At 40.8% G+C, this 17,690-nt stretch overlaps 1 protein-coding gene across 5 annotated transcripts in view; it reads right to left on the minus strand.

Annotated features, from left to right (window-relative positions):
* PLXNB2 (plexin B2) overlaps positions 1–17,690 on the minus strand; it is a 259,621-nt gene that overhangs the window by 133,652 nt on the left and 108,279 nt on the right. Inside the window, exon 4 of one of the 5 annotated variants that reach the window (XM_039383543.1) lies at positions 6,306–6,342. The exons of the other annotated variants lie outside the window; for them this stretch is intronic. The gene's annotated coding sequence lies outside the window, so the exon portion shown is untranslated. The remainder of the gene's footprint in view (positions 1–6,305; positions 6,343–17,690) is intronic. 5 annotated transcript variants of the gene reach the window in all.

The raw sequence follows: 17,690 nt of genomic DNA on the forward strand, positions 1-17,690 counted from the left end.
CGTAGTCACAGAATGCAAGGTCATGCTTCTTCAAATACAGGTTAAACTTGTAAGGTGGTGAACTAATCTAGAAAGCAGTGACTTGAAGAATGACTTCAGGGTCACAGTGAGCCACAACTAAAACTCTGGCAGGGATGCAGTGGCTAAGAAAATGAATAAGATCTTTCAATACATGAACCAGGGGAAGTCACAAAGCAGAAAACATCATTATAGCATTTCAGAGGAGCATTACCAGGAACAGATGAAGTTGAGGTTATCCAGGTTAATGGGGTAGTAAGCAAAACAATGCTAAGTGATAGTCATTGCTGCCTGCTTTGCCTATGTTATACCCGAACGTCCTCTTGTTACTTTTGGCAGAAGTGTCAGTGGGAGGAAATGAGGAACCAGCTCCTTCCAGTCTTGGCCATGCTCTCTCTCCTTCCCCTCTTCCACAGCTGGGTTAACAACCCAGATCTTTGGGGTGAACTCATTCTACCCTCACTCCTGGAGAGGTAAAAAAATTCAGTTTCCCTTGCTGAGATGCCTGTGATTGAAATTATTACAAGCATGCATGGCCACGTCTGGCATCCACACTGCACAAAACATGATGACAAATTGGAAAGGATTCAGGGTGTAGCTGAAAGAAGGATTCAGAGTCAGGAAACGATGTCCTAAAGCAAGAACCAGAAGTAATTCAGTCTATTTATTTTCACAAAGAGAAAGTTCATAATGGCTTGATCACAGTCCATAAATACTTACATTAGTGAGAGATGTTTAATAAAGGGTGTAACAGGACAGAGAGTCGAAAAACAGAACTCTGAGGAAAAAAATCAGGCTAAAAATGAGGGGGAAGTGTTAGAAATGAATGCAATTAAGTCACTGAAACCTTTCAAATTTGCATGCAGTAAATTTGCCATCACCTAAAGTCTTTAAAAGAAAAAAAAAGAGAGCGGATGTTTTTTTAAATTGGTATTATCTAGCTCAGGCAGAACTTTCAGGCTAAGTGGTGAATTTGTATAAATATATAATACTATAGCTGACCAAACTAGATGAACACTATGTTATAAGACCTATGATCACATATTAATTTCTTGAGTGGACCTAAAAAATCTATTTTTTCCTTTTTCTGATTTAAATGGATACACCAGCTTTGCTGAACCCAATCTGAACTTCTAACTTGAGCATTCTGCTGTAGAAGTGATACGTGGCCAGTTTCCGTCTCTTCAGACACTGTGAAGAAGCAATTCAAATACTGAGACTGTGCGCAATTGAATGCAGTAAATTTGCATATAAGATGTATCTGTAAGTTTTCAAGCAGCTCCCCTAATCCTGGAGTCTGAAAGCACTGGCATGCTTTCCAGGGCATTTACAAACCACCTTGGATTGTTCCAGCATGTAGGATTAGATGGAGGGCAGGGGCTTACCTAGGGCTCCTTGTCCTGAGCCAACCCAGTTATGCTAAGCAGGACAGTATGGGAGGTATCTTACTATTTAAACACTTTTTGGCCTCAAGGTAAATAGTTTCACCACGACTGGGGCAAAGCAAGACAGCCTGGATATGTCCAGGTTCAAGCTAGTTAAATTCTGTATCTTTGAAATCCACTGTAAAATTACTACAGACTTTAGTTTAATAAAGGTATTAACATCCCAGGAGTGATATTATGTGATGACAGCATTTCCTAGCAATCTGTGAGCTTTAGGAAAGATGCCATTATGTGTATAGGAGAGAGACTTAAAAAAGGCACTTCCCCCATTCTGGTTCAGCTCCTCTGATCAATCGTTTGCAAATCCATAGTCCTTTATTCTCTCTACTGCCATAAGAGGTATTTATTCCTGGTTTTATGATCTCAGGATGGAAAAATATTAATCAGAACCAGCAGCAACAATTTCTATTTCTTCTAAATCTGTATGGCATTAAGTATAATTACATAAATAACTGGAATGGCAGAAACAGACAATTACTGGCTTTGTATGGGTATTGGAAAAGATTATACTGTTTTTATCACGTCTCTCAAATAATGGGTATCTTCCGAGTTTACTGTCAAAGAGACTGCTTGCTGCTTTAATGCTGATATGAAAATAATCTTGTAAAAACAGTGAGAGGGTCTTTCCACATACTTTCCACCAGGAAAGATTACTTAAATAAACCATTTAACCTGCTATTGACCTAAAACCTAGTTATATAAACGTTTTAAAAATTACTTATCCATCCTGAGTAGATAAAAGTAATCTAGTGAAGTCAAGGATAACATATCAAGTCCCTTAATGACAGCTGCATTCTCTGCAGCCTCTATTAGCATATGATTTTTCTGCTGGCAAAGCAGATTCAAATGAACTGTAAGAACACAGGTATTCCTCTTTGAAAAGACTGTAAAAAGACAGACAAACATAAAGGAAGAGTGAAAACCTGCAAAGAGTTCTTGCAAGAGGATCCTCAACCATTTTTTTCCCCAGTTTTCCACTATAGTTATTGCTATATCTTTTTTTAAAACCAGTAGTCAAAATTATAGAGGCCATATGGAAGTTGAATATACAAATTGTTGTGCTATATTGTGTCTACCAATACCTGAGCTAACATCATCTCAAAGTCAATAAAAACAAGCACATATAGCACTTGCTCCAGATTGTTAAACAAATGCTCAAAACCAACTGAGACAAATTACACCCAACTCATTGTGTATGCACTGGAGATACAAAGCATTACAGGCATCCCACTGCAACATGGGCATGTTTATCAAACCTAACAAAGGCTATCCAAGGAAGGCTGACAGTGGCTTCATCTACTGAAAAGTCCTCAGTTTTTAATATGCTGGGTTTGTTGGCATTGCAATCGACCGCTCCACTCAGTGGTGTGTAATGAGAAGAGCCTCCCGGGCGTCTTGACTCTCCTCCCCTGCAATCAAGGCGGTGATGCCAGATGCAAGTTTGGAAGACTTCAGCATTTTGTCTGACAGCATAAATGTTATGCTTTTTCATGAACAGCAGTCATCTGGTCTGCTGCATGCTTTCACCACCTGCTTATATCAGGCATGTAGGATGGGACGCCTATGTTTCAGTGTCCGAGCTGGCATTCATCTAAAGCTTTAGCTGCTACAGTATCATCCAAATCTTTAGGGTTTTTTTGCCAAACAGATCATACTTGCAGCATTCCCCTTCCTCACTTTAAGGAAACAGCACCTTTTCTACAGACTCAAATAGCAGCCATGTCATCCACACCAGCACGCTAGAAATGTTTAAGATGCCATTAACATTGTCCATGCAACTTCACAAGGCTGCAGCAGTCCCAGGAGCTGTTTCCTGGCCATATACCTGCCCACATGCTGCAGCAGTAAAGGCTGAGGCTTGATACCATTTTTTCCATACATGTAGATCTTTATCCCTTCTACTTCCTTTGGGACAGTTTTATAAAAAAAAAAAAAAAATTTAAAAAAATCATTACTAATTTCATAGTCTCATAGCCACATATATTTCTGCTTCCTGATGTGTTAAAAGCAAAAACAAACAAGCTCTTGATATTTCTGTCAATAAAGACACACTCAGGATCAAAGAAATAAAAATGCTAATTATGGTGCACTCTGTAACACCTCTCTTTCGAGCCAAGTGCTCTGATTAAGTTAACCATCGTGCTAATTACAATAGTGTTTAGCACAGCTGGGGCCAAAGAAAAGCTGCCTTCTATGAGAGCATGGTTGCTGGCCTCAGAATGAGATCAAGCATATGTATACTGTAATAGAATACTGAATAGCGAATTTTAAATACTCAAAACCATGTACAGTTTCTTTTATCATAAAAAAACCCAACAAGTGGACATTTAAAAAATAGATTTTTTTTTTTTTTTTGGTCATGCAAAAAGTGCTGGAGTCAGAAGCTGTTTGCGCAGGAATTAAGTTACTGCCTCCTTAGGGAACATACAGCAAGATAACACATCTTTGCAATCTAAAGGGGAGCCCACTCTTCTGCATTTTCTCAGTCAATACCACACGGCTGTGAAGTATGCTGGTGATGAGAGAGGAAGGCCACTGTACTCTATACTTCCATTCAAAATGGAATGAAGTAGCATGCAATTACTGGAAAAACCACCTGCCACATTTCAGCAGCACATTTGGATGGAGAATGGGGGTGATAGTACCAGTGAAAAATGACATCTGAGTGTAAGTGAAAGTTAATCCTCCCCACTGATGCCATGGAGAGGAAAAAAACGTAATAAATCAATAAATCCCCACAGCTCAGAAAATTGTATCTTCAGTGGATGCTTAAAATCCTTGTTCCACACAACATAATTGGAAGAAAGAGATTTTTAAATGGTTATGTAGTTATAACCATATCTTCCATTCATCACTTCCCTCCTTGAAGAACTCATCAGCATTTACTGGTGGTACTTTCTGGTGCACCTGCTTGAGGGATAAGCACTACTTACCACGAAGGAGCTAAAAGGTAAGAAAATTGCCTTCGATTTAGTATCACTCCTCAAAATGGCTATTTTGTACTTAGTCTCCCTGAGACTTGGAGTAGCAGCAGATGAGCAGACTGTTTTTCAACGTGAATTCAATCATTAACTCTGAATTATATAAGTCATCTAAACACAATGAGGCAACTAATGTTCCTGAGTGGATATGTACTTTCCAAATTCCAGGCATGTTCAGAGTAGTCCTGTTTCACTGCACAGATTCAGCAATCACTGATACCATTAGTATGGGCCACATTCCTATTAATTTCTCATGTATTGCTCTGGCTCACTTAATTATATACACTCACATATATATTTTAATAAATATAGCACTGTTTTATGCAAATTGATAATCTAAATTCCTTACTGCTTTGAAAGGGTGGTAAAGGTTTAAGTGGCTTTAGTTCACTGCCTAGGGAGAGAGGCTAATTACTGCTCTGGTTTGGGAAGCAGAGCTGAGAGGTTTTGCGGAGGGAAAGCCCAATAAATTGGCTGAGATGTTAGAGAAGGCCAAAACCTGGGAACAGCACCTCCTGACAGGGTGAAGACTATGGAAGTCCCATTGTCAATATAATTATCAAGAAAGCAAGTATCATGATGCCATGTAGCATTATTAAACCTCTTGGACAGGAATCAGTGCTATTTCAGGGGTCTGTGGATGGGGCTTAGAGCTGTTCACGAGGGATTTCAGCCTATCACACACATTAAAGAAATATAACAATACAGTGAAAAAAGGGCATTTTAGTCCTCTACTTTTTCACTGACATCCTCAGATGCATGACCACATAACAGAGTATAATTCCATCTGCCTCCTGCCTTGCTGGCAGTCACAGATCCTTCTAGATGTGGTTTCTTCACTGCACCACATTGCTCTGCATCCCCTTGCATGGGTGAGGGAGATAGGTATGGGAGGAAAAACAGGGAGGGAAAAGTGATATCTTATTATCTCCCAGTCCTTCCCTCCCTCAGCTGCTAATTAGCAATGGCCAAGCCTTGTGGAAAGTATTACAGGGTGGAAGCAGAGACTACAACTGTCTGGTGAAAAGTAATGTACAAGACTGGTTCTTTGGCTGTTGTAATATTACTTGCTGCTGCACAGTAAGGGTGACAATACTACTTTATATCGTATATATTTTCAAATGCTTAGGTAAGCTAACACATTAGTTCTTATTTACAGTTTGGATTTCATAACAAATTAATTTCTACTCTATGCATGCATACAGTTAGGAGAGGTGGAAAAAAGATTATGCAATAGATACTCATGTACCATGGTGATGAGCATACTAGGGAAAAATAGTGGAATAATAGAGGAAGCAGAAGACTAAACTGCATACTATAAAATATTAAGAAAAATAGTTTCCTGGGATGACTTTATGTGGGTGTTTGCATTGCCTGCACCCAAAATGCTCTGAAACTACAGGTCACATGCTGCTGTTACCTTTCCTTTTTACCCATTCCAAAGCACTAAGAACCTGTCAGTAGGAAATGCAAAGCAAATAGATTTGCTTAGTTTCTTTTTCCTGAGTTTTACTACAACAGCGTTTTTTGACTGAGAAAAAAAATGTTGCTGTAAAAATCAACACTGTTATGTACTATCTAATTGTCTCTTTTCATCATAAATTAATCAGAGGAGCTATTAAAGCATGGTCACCAAAATACCTGGATTTGGTTGAGGTTTAGAATATTAGTTACACAAACTTTAACTCTTGAAATAATAATCAGCTAATGATATGTTCTTCACTTGGGAGTCAAACACTTAAAGCTGATGTCTGACAAATTGAAAGCAATTTCACATTGAAGTAAATTTAACAAATTTCCCAGATGTTGCTATAGGAAGGAGATGAAATGACAGCTACAGCAGATGCATTCAGACACTTACCATAAAGTTCCCAAGAAGGAAACGCTTTAAAAGGAACCTGTGAAGAAAGGAGAAATCAGAAGCGGGACGTTTACAATCCCACTGAGAGTCTTCATCAGAGCATCTTGTGGCTCTGTGTTATTTCACAGGGAGTAGTCCACATTTGTGTATGGGAAACACTATGTAAACACTAGAGTGAAATCTGTCTTGTTCAAAGGGCGTTGTGTAGTCAGGAAGAGCTGCCCCTCCCTTCCAGGTAGGGAGAAAGAAGATGAAAAACAAGGCCTATTTTTAATACTCGTTAGTTTTCAGTACTTTACTGTGGCAGATCTCAAAGTACATCTAGGATCTGGAAATACCAACCTCTCCCTCTAAAGTAGGTTCTCCAGTACGGAGAAATATATATAATTGACTTGGGCAAACGTCAAAAGCTAGCAGCATTCTTGTGTGAAAACCCTCAGGAATACCTTTCCTTCCCTTCTTACCCAATTACTGCCACTCCACTCCACTTGAATAACATCTTCCTTTACCATATTCCAAATTGAGTAAAGAGCCCATAGGTTTAGGAGGATAAGGAGGAAAGGAAGTTTACAGTTTTGGGGGGGATTGTATTACTAGATCCCAGAGAAGCCTATACGCTCACCTCTCTCTACTGCCAGTTGTGAAGGGAAGCCCATGCACTGGGTACACAAGCACAGCACTGCCTACAGACCAGCCACAAGTGTTCTTCTCACGATATAGATCACGAATTCTCCATATTCTCTGCACTTTTACCTCTCAGTGGTTTCCTCATCCACCCCTTCATCTAGATTCCTGGAGGTGATTGGATTACTCTTACTCCCAAATGATGGCCATGTGAAAGAAAGAAAACTCTCTCCATGTTTGACTCCAGTCTAGTGTCACACACAGATCGTGGTGTTACACTCTGGACTCACTCACAAGGCTTGTTCATATTGGAATAACAAAGCTGGCTGTGTTCACCTGTTTCATTAATGCAGCCATTATATTTCCCTTAGCCACTTTTTTTTTTTCACATGTTCCACTAAATTATCATCTGATAAATTAGAAAATTACTTTATTGAAAGTAGTGATTATGTCAAGTTTATCTTATTAGGATTACACATTTTTTACAGTTTACTTGGAAATCTGCTTTAAAGCCCAACAGATGTTAACTTTTCATGCTTGACTAACAAGAGCATCCATTCCATTTTCATCTGGTGACCAAGGCAGCATATGAAAAACCCAAAAAAATACTTGAGAAGCACAAGGGGGTCCAATTTTCAGGGGAAAAAACCCACCTCAAAGTCAACAATGGAATGCCATGAAGAAAGAATAAAATCCTAAACCAACAATAATCTTTGAAAGTCGTTTAAAAAGCTCAGTATTTTGGCTGGGCTGTTACTGCTGCAACACCGACTTCAGATTCTTGGGACATACATGTTTTGCTCTTCTATCATTTGAAAGACTAAGAATTTTTCTAAATTTGGTAGCTACAAACAGAGCATAATAAAACAGATTCAAAAGCTCAGATGTATATTTCAAAACGTTTTAGTAGGAAACTTGAGAAACTGCTCTAGAAATACCTTTCCTGTTTCACACTATCTTTCTTTGGGTATATTCAGTGGTATAAAAGTAAGAGGTAAACCACAGTGCCAGAATATTAGACCATCTCCTCCCTTTAACTGCAAGGTGAAAATAATTCTGACCAATTCCCCCATTTTTAAATATATAAGGCAGTGAGAAAAAACTGTTCCAGATGAAGCCTTTACCAACACTTCCAGCTTCACAAATATCAGCAATCCTGGCTGGTATTGTAGGCCCCTTCTGTGAGACCCAACTCCAGGCCGATACTCAATTGTTTCACATTTCTCAAGCACAATGTGAATTACTGAGGTCTGAAACTAACAACATCATGCAGAATTGGGTCACTTCAGCATTCCTCAAAGGAATGGAGGGAAGAAGCCAAACCCCTCCATTCTTTCTTGTTTTAAGATTTCAGGAACATGCCTCAGACCAATGGATTCAAATTTATCCAAACTGAAATAACTGCTTTGGCCCACTTTGTAAAAAATAAAAGCTAACCAAATAACAGTGGGTACACCAGCTCTTTCTCTGCAATTCTCTCAACACATTTTGCAAATGAAAGAAACCATATTGTTTCCAAATATTTCATTCCAATCCAGCAGTTCAGTAAAACAAGGCACAAGCCATTTTCTCTAATGTCACCTGAAGCTGAAAAAGAAGTGGTTTTGAATGGGAGGAGCACACATAAACATGCAGAAAAGAAGAGAGAAGACAACAAGACCTCTAAACCATTTCACAACACTATGAATTGTTTTATCTTCAAAGTATGGAACACTGGTAATAAGTCTGTTTGACCCTTAGTGATAGTTTGAAGTGCCAATACTCGACAAAGTTAAGCCATGTATCAAAATACTCACTTTTGACATTTTAAAGCCCTTAAAAAGAGAAGGAGACCCTACACTTACCCACTTAGGATGATGATTTATTGCACTGTCTCCTCCTCACTGTCATAATTTATAAGAGATGGAAAAAAATCTCAAAGGAGGATGTCACTGAGCAAAACTGCAATGCACAAGTATGTTTTCTTTTAATAGTAATTTTTTTTTTTTTTTGGCTTGGGTATGGATGCATTCCCTTTTATATGGAATAAGGGGGTCCTCTGAAAGTTGCTATGAGCAGAACACGGTATATTGGATTATAGGGTGACCTTTCCTTGGTAAAAGCAAAAGAAAAATTTTAGTCTCTGGTACCAAGACCTATAAATGCATTTCCTTGCTTTTACTAGGCTATACAAAGTTCATACACATAAAGGAAGGACATTACTCTCAGATAACAGAAAAAAAAAGGAAAGCAAGAACAAAAATTGAAGACTTCACTGAAAACTTTAGTCTGGACAAACAAGTGATTCATTTTTACCTCCAGAAAGGTTAATGTCGCCAGACTAGCATGCATCGTTTCTTACTATGAGGACAAAAGAATACACCACAAAGCCAGTAGCCCACGTATCACAATTGGCAGCTGGCTTGAAAATGCTCGAGTTCAATTGATGATGAAGAATGAATTACCCTTATGTTTGAACAAAAAAACCCCTCAACCTGATCTCACCAGGCCAGAAGCACAACCACAATCCAGGCTCAATGTGTGACAGCACACAGAAAGCGAATTTCAATTTATTCTGTGCATTTGAGCACACACAAAAGCCTATATGGTTCTCATTAAAATAAAAGATATCTTCAGTCATCTCGAGGAGCACAGAGTGATTAGGTTCTTACTCTCATTCAGAAGAAATAATTTACTCTCCTGCTTGTGCTTCCTTCTGGATCTAGGACTTAAGTCCCCTATGCTATTTTCATATCTACAAACAAATCACCTGTAGATTAAAGATCTCCCCTTATTCCTTCCACATTGTTTTTTAATGGAAATTTCTTTGACAAAGTGCAAAATACAAAGCATTCTCTCTGAAAGAAAGAGCACTGCAGATAACATACCACTTTCAGCAAGGACATTCAGACTCAACTTTGCAAAGTTTACTTAGATTAGCTTTACAATGTTCTCACAAAGGAGCTATAAACCTTGCATGAATGGTGGCTTTAGTGGTGGCAGAAGTTTAACAAGCTCATTCATTCATGACCAGTGCTTTGGGGTGCTTGCTTGGACCTTGAAGGAGCAGGAGTTTCCGCTGCAGCTTTTCTCCCTGCTTTTCAAGGTGTCTGGTATCTTCTCTTTGCATACCAGCCTGACCAGCGAGCTGGGCTTGTCCACCAGACCCTGCTGAAAGCACACTATGAGACAGAAGGAACAGAATATCTGACAAAAACAATGCAAAGGATTATTTTTTTTTTGCATTCACAAGCTTGCTCTTATGTATCTCTGTGTGAAAAAGTGATTGCAGTGTAAGTACATGCAAGGTAAAGGTGGTGTGAGATGTTTCATCTGGACCTTATGCAGGACCAGTTCAGGCAAACAGTGAAGAACAAAGCACTTGATGGACAAATAAGGAGAATAGGTATCTATTTAATATCAATTAAGAAAAGACACTGAGGAATTACAAGAGAGCTACAATTAAGAAGTTCTAAGGTGACCACTTTATTTTGGTGCTTAGACCCCTACCTATGCAAGCTTTACCTAGCCAGAACATCAGCATGCCCTGCAGAGGCTGCTGCTTGAAACACTTTTCAAAATACTATGCAAATGAGTCAGAAGGGGCTGAGAGACAGCAGGATTCTAAGAATACAATGAATTAAACATAACTGAAGTGCACGCAACAGAAATCAAGAAACGGTCCATTTGCATCAGCTGTAGGTGTTTACGAAAGAAAATTATGTCAGCGTTCGTCATGTTACAGGAAGCATTCTGGTTTCATTTGTTATTAAAAGGGAAGTTAATTCCATATACCTACTTTAAAATTATGTAGTTAAAATTTAGGCAAACTATTGTTTAAACTTAATTAAAAGCCAGTGATTTTATTACTCTGCACAGAATCAGAATCTTGGGAAAAAACCCTATGAAATTGAATGAAAATTTTACTTTCTCATTCTACTCCCCTCCAGCAAGCTTAATTGAAATGTTATTACTAGGTTTTTGCTGACATATCTTTTAAAGGCAGGACAAAAATGCTGAAAAAAGGGTGCTTGACAAGAAGGATAATCAGTCTTAGTGAAGTCAGACATTACCAAGAATTGCACTCCTAAATATTAAAGAGAACATTAACTTAGCAATGAATTTCAACAGGAAGCATTTTAGTGTTTTCAACCCGCAACAAAATAATTAAGAACAAAAAATGCAACAATAATATCAATTCTCACTGGAACTGCTTTAATGGGTCCTTTTTTTTTTTTGTTTCTCAAACAAACAGATAAATATCTTAACTCTCCAATAGCACTTAAGTGATTTATAAGACTCTGAAGAAAAGAAAAAACCTTAAATGAAAGGAAACGCCTACATAGAATTTGTCTCACCACTTAGAACATCAGTTTTTCATTAGAAGAGCCAACAGTGGTTCCAGTGGCCACATCAACTCCCATCAACTCCAGAAAATTATTTTGCAAAGTAAGAATGCCCTTGCATGTGACAAAGATGCATTAGGTCTCTCCTCAGGAGTTAAATACGAACTGTATATTCCAGTGATACTATAGGAAATCCATAGTCTAAAAGACAGTTCTCCACAGCCAAAGGCATGCCTTGCAGCAAAACAAAAAAACCCAGAATAAAATCAAAGCCAGAAAATAGATCAGCAAGCGTTAGCTAGCAAGCAAACTACCTTGAAAGACGTAGGAGAAATACTAAGATACCGTGCTGACCACAGCAACACGGTTATTCCATCCTGAAGGCTGAGCCATGGCCTTCACCTCCATGTGGGTTACTACAAAAGGCAAGTTATATTCCAAAAGGTATTTTTTCTCTCTCTCTTTTTTTTTTTCCACCAGTGAAAGACAAAGCATTGCTTTCTCTTCCCCTAGCAAATAGCTCAGAGCTGGAATGCAGAAAAAATGTCTCAAAGACTCCTCTCTGCTGGAGGGCTTAGCAGAAATCCAGCAGTCTCAATATAAACCAGATGTGTCACAACAAGTCTTGGGTGGAGAAATGTGTTCGCTCAGGGTCTGAGAGCACTTAGGAGGGACTGCTTCCTACAATACAGACACAGTAATATTAAAGAAGGAGGGAGTAGGCTCAGCAAAAATTTGCCAACAGGACTGATGACGAGTTTCTTTAAAGCACCCCCATCATTCATTTTTCAATATTTTTACAGGGCCCTGATGAGATATACACAGCATTTAGCTTGTGTTTATTACATAGACTTTCAAAACTAAGAAGGGCCACGGACCCCAGTGACTTGAAGCTTTTCCACAAGGGCAAGCAGGATAAAGCGTGTGATGATTTTGCTAGGAAAATTTGGAGTATTCTCAGGTTGCCTATGATCTTCAAGCTACTTTGGCTTCCTCAAGACCAGAACACAAAAGCCAAATTTAATCTGGGTAAGAACATCTCACTATCTGAACATAATTCAGAATTATTCTCTTATGACGTACACATGCAAGGCACTTAAAGAATATACGCCTGCCCCAAGCGATCCAAGAATCTCATCTTGAAGTAATTAGGAGTAGGCAAGTACTTAGGGAAATTAGTCATTAGTTTGCAAATCCAGACTCCGTGAGTCTCTTAGTTACAAGACTCACATTGGTTTAGTTCACTCTTTCTCTACCTCCTTTCCCCCCCCCCTCCACCCCCCCCCTGCTCCCCGCTCCCCCCCCCCGCCTTTTGTCTAGCATTATCCAGACATAGGGATAATGTTAGACAGTAGCAGAAATTCGGAAGTCCTTGCATAGTTCATCTCACAATTAGTTTCATTAGATGATGTAGAAGGAAGAAAATGTTTGGGAAAAAATATTTCTAAAATGAAAAAGACCAAAGTAAAGAAAAGTAGAACAGCAGGGACACTCAAAACCAAAAAAAGCTGGAAATCCAGGGTGTAACAGATGTCAGGAAAGAGGGAGGAACAGAGCAGGGAGAAAGACACAAATTTTTATCTACCTCCCTGCCCTCAGTTTTGAATTTCAAAATGACATCCAAAGTAGTTCTATTCCAGATAATGTAACAAGAACATGGACCAACCTGTAGCAGGCAATCTCTCTTTCCAAAAACTCTCTGCACACATTTCAGGCCCAAAACATGGAAACCAGGCAATTAGCAAATGAGAACCTCTGTCTGGAGGCAAGCACATTCCAAATCCTGCTGTCATATGATGTAAATACACAACTACAGCAATGCCAATGAAGATGCTAAGTGAAAACCACCACACTGCTGTGTTGCAGGCTGAACTTGACTTTCTTGCCTCACGTGTCTATCGACTCAGCATTACCACATCATCCCACTTCTTTTTTTGCATAGAGGGGAAGCTTATAAATATGCTGGAGGAATGCTGGATGTATCTAGGAGAGATCTGTGGTTTCCCACGAGATCCTGAGCTCGTCTATGAGGTTCCTATGTGTTGTGGTAATGGCAGCCATAGCAAAAGCATGAGCAGTACTCTGCTACTGGCCAGGATCCCTCAGCTGACTCAGTCTGCAGCATATTGTAAAATGTGAGAGAGTCTATGTGGTGTGACAGTTGGAGCTTAAAAAAAGGCAGGTATGGCTGTGCTGGGTAATTGGTGAGCAAGTGGGCAGGAGAGCCTTCATACCAGGAAGAGAAACTTAAGTGCTTGTAACATTCCGTATCTATTACTTCACCAAGGAGCTGAGACCAATCCAGTGTGATCCTGGAAATGGGCCAGGAGCAGCTACTTGGATATGGAAGAGGGAGGAAAAATTACAGATCTGGGAACAGCAGCCAGAAGCCCACACTGGTGACACCACTCTCCCAGCTGTAGTTTTTAGGAATCAGTTGAGCAGCACTGATGTGCCCCACTGGTGCCAGACACAGATGAGTACACAAACTTTGACTCCAAGTCAGACTTCAAGTTAATTTCATCCTTTTTTGTGTTAAGCAAGCTATTTATTTGGAAGGATCATGTGAAGGGAAAACAGAAACAGATACTGAAGTGTTTGGCACTGTCAAGCACATGGGGATATTTCATGCATTTCTTAAAGGGCATGCTCATGCCCTGGCATGCATGCCAGGCAGCTCACTGCAAGGCTGATCCTGATACACACTGAAGGATGAGTGAACAAAAGCATGCTCAGAGTACGTGGGCTGAGTGAGCAGGAGAAGCACACCGAATGCTTTTGGAGAGGTCACAGTGTTAGAAGGTGTAAAAGGTCTCCAACAAGCAGGTTGGGCATCACAACTGGGACATCTACACTCACTTTCCATGCTGGAGACATGATGGTGAAGGGATCAGGTCAAGGGTCCTGGCTGCACCCAAGAATCCGAGGGGGAAAAGCTCTTTTCAGGTTACCAGTGCAACCCAAGGTTGCACAAGCAGGGAGTGGGAATACATGAAAGCACCAGGCAAGTCACCTCTCTGCCCCTGTTCCCCTACATATGACACATTTTGAGGAACTCAGAAGTCATTTATGGATGACTGGGTTGTTCAGATAAATATATTGTAAATGCCCTGTCAGCAGCCCAAGATGATTGCCTGCTCTTATTCCTGTCTGTGGGCAGGTGACGATACCATTTGGGAGACCCACTTCTGAGGTCAGCTCTGAGAAAAGTATTCCTAAAGCATCAGTTCAGCCAGGTAAGGGACTCTCTTAGCTGTCAGCTATTCAGGAGGATAACACACTTCCTAACTAAGTACAAGAACATATAAGATCATTATCCTTGGTGATTTCAATGCCAGAGTAGGTAAGAATTTTGAAGCCTGGAAAGGAGTATTAGGCAAGCATGGTGCTGGAAACTGCAACGATAATGGTCGCCTTCTGCTAGAATTCTGTGCAGAGCAACAGCTCACCATCACTAATACTATCTTTCAGCAGAAAGATAGTCTGAAGACAACCTGGATGCACCCCTGTTCTAAGCATTGGCACTTCATTGATTATGTCCTGGTGTGACGGAGTGATGTCTGCGGTGTCCACCATACCCGCGTGATGCCCAGCGCAGAATGCCAAACAGACCATCGGCTTGTGCGCTGTAAACTCAACTTCAATCTCAAATTCAAACCTAAAAGGGGTAGCATCCCAAGGAGAAGACTCCAAGTTAACAATCTCCAATCAGCCACAGTAAGAGAGAGATTCCAGGCAAACCTTCAAACTAGGCTCGAAAACCATTCCACAGATTCTGCAGATTCCTCTCCTGAAACAATTTGGCACCATATTAAAAACAGCATCCTGCAATCCTCTGAAGAATCCTTAGGGTTCTCCCTCAAGAAGAACAAGGACTGGTTTGATGAAAACAATCAAGAAATCCAGGATTTGTTGAGGAAGAAGAGAACCGCCCACCAAGCACACCTTGCGCTGCCATCCTGTCACGCAAGAAAAATGGCCTTTCGTCTCGCGTGCAGCAAGCTCCAACAGAAACTCCGTGACATCCAAAACAAGTGGTGGGTTGATCTAGCTGAAAAAACTCAATTATGCGCATTCGGGAGATCACAGAGGATTCTATGAGGCCCTGAAAACACCATATGGGCCTACATACCAAGTCCAAAGCCCTCTACTCAGCGCTGATGGTCAAACGCTTCTAACAGATAAAACTTCCATTCTGAATCAATGGTCTGAACACTTTCAGACTCTCTTCAGTACCAACCGTGTAGTCCAAGACTCAGCAATTCAGTCCATCACACAACCACCAGTGAAATATGAATTGGATACTGCCCCCACTTTAGGAGAAACCCTCAAGGCCATACAGCAGGTGAAAATTGGCAAGGCAGCTGGGGTTGATGGAATTCCACTCGAAGTCTGGAAACATGGGGGCCTTGCACTCCATATCAAATTTCACGAGTTCGTGGTGCACTGTTGGGAACTAGGTGAGCTACCATCAGACCCTCGTGATGCAGTCATCATCACTTTGTATAAGAAGAAAGGAATTAAATCTGATTGCTCAAATTACCGTAGTATTACTCTGCTCTCCATTGCTGGCAAAATCCTGGGAAGAATACTCTTGAACAGAACTCGCTCTTGCAGAAGGAATTCTTCCTGAAAGTCAGTGCGGTTTCAGAGCCAACAGGAGTACCACAGACATGGTATTTGTCCTCAGACAACTGCAAGAGAAGTGTAGGGAACAGAACAAAGGTCTCTATGTAATCTTTGTCAACCTCACCAAGGTTTTCGATACTGTGAGCAGGAAAGGTCTGTGGCAGACTTTGGAATGTTTAGGTTGTCCCCCTAAATTCCTCAAAATGATCATCTCACTCCATGAGGATCAGCACGGCCAAGTCAGATATGACAATGCACTTTCTGAGCCCTTTCTAATAAAGAATGGTGTGAAACAAGGCTGCGTTCTTGCACCAACCCTATTCACAGTCTTTTTCAGCATGATGCTCCAAAGGGCCATGGCAGACCTCGATGATCAGGACGGTATCTACATTCGATACTGTACTGATGGAAGCTCTTTCAACCTCAGGCAACTGAAGGCCTGAACACCAAGACCTTAAACCATCTTGTCCGGGAGCTGCTTTATGCTGATGATGCTGCCCTTGTTGCCCACACAGAAGCAGCCCTGCAGCGTTTAACATCCTGCTTTGCAGATGCTGCTGAGCTCTTTGGGCTGGAAATCAGCTTAAAGAAGACGGAAGTTCTCTATCAACCTGCACCTCAGGAAGCCTTCCATCATTCCCATATCACCATTGGCCAGTCAGAGCTTAAATCAGTCCAGCAGTTTACTTACCTAGGTAGCCTCATCTCCTCGGATGTAAGATTGATGGGGAGATAAACAACAGGTTAGCAAAGGCATATAGTGCTTTTGGAAAACTCCATAAAAGAGTATGGCATAATAAACACTTGAAGAAAAGCACCAAGATCAGTGTTTACAAAGCCATAGTGTTGTCTACTCTCTTATATGGTTCCGAATCGTGGGTCATCTACCGCCACCACCTGCGTCTCCTAGAACGCTTCCATCAACGCTGCCTCCGTACAATTCTAAACATCCACTGGTCAGACTATGTGACCAATACATCTGTTTTAGAACAAGCAGCAGTCACTAGCATTGAGGCCATGTTGCTGAGAACTCAGCTGCACTGGGCAGGGCACATCTCAAGGATGAAGGACCACCGCCTCCCTAAGATCTTGCTTTATGGCGAACTTGCCTCCAGCTGCCGCAAGAGAGGAGCCCCGAAGAGAAGATACAAGGACTCCCTGAAACAACATCTCAGTCTCGGCCACATTGATCATCATAACTGGTCTACTCTGGTCTCAAATCGGGAGGCCTGGAGACACACCATCTACAACGCTGCTGTTTCCTTTGAGAACACAAGCAGGATCACTCTCGAGGAGAAAAGGCAACGCAGAAAGAATTGTATCCTGCTGAATATACCACCTAAGGAGTCTTTCTGCTGTGCCTTTTGCAATCGGATATGTCTATCTTGTATTGGCCTCATAAGCCACCAGCGTGCCTGTAACAAACGTGGATAGAGCCTTCCCAAATCTTCGTTCGCGAAGCCTAGCCATGATGACAAGAACATATATTCAAAATTTCTTATCAACAAGGCTTGAAGTAAAACCAAAGCTCAAACAGCATGAATAATAAATGAAAATGACTTGTCCTCCTACACTCAACAGGGCCTAGGGCTTTGACTGAAACTCCCATTCTTTCCAAGACTCTGCCTCTCTTTCTTCTGCTCTGTGTCCCAGGATGTGTTACATGGCTTTGCTATGCTAGAGTCGAAAACCCATCCTGAGAGCTTGTGCGGCTGTACGGAGGAAGAGGTGAAACCATTTTGTAGAGTTTGGAAAGATGAGTGCCAAAGGACTGCATTAAAAAATACTGCAGCAAGCCTAAAGACAT

This window comes from Pipra filicauda, unplaced genomic scaffold (genome assembly GCF_003945595.2).
Source record: "Pipra filicauda isolate LSUMZ 115617 unplaced genomic scaffold, ASM394559v2 scaffold113_size4260070_pilon, whole genome shotgun sequence".
NCBI lineage: Eukaryota > Metazoa > Chordata > Aves > Passeriformes > Pipridae > Pipra > Pipra filicauda.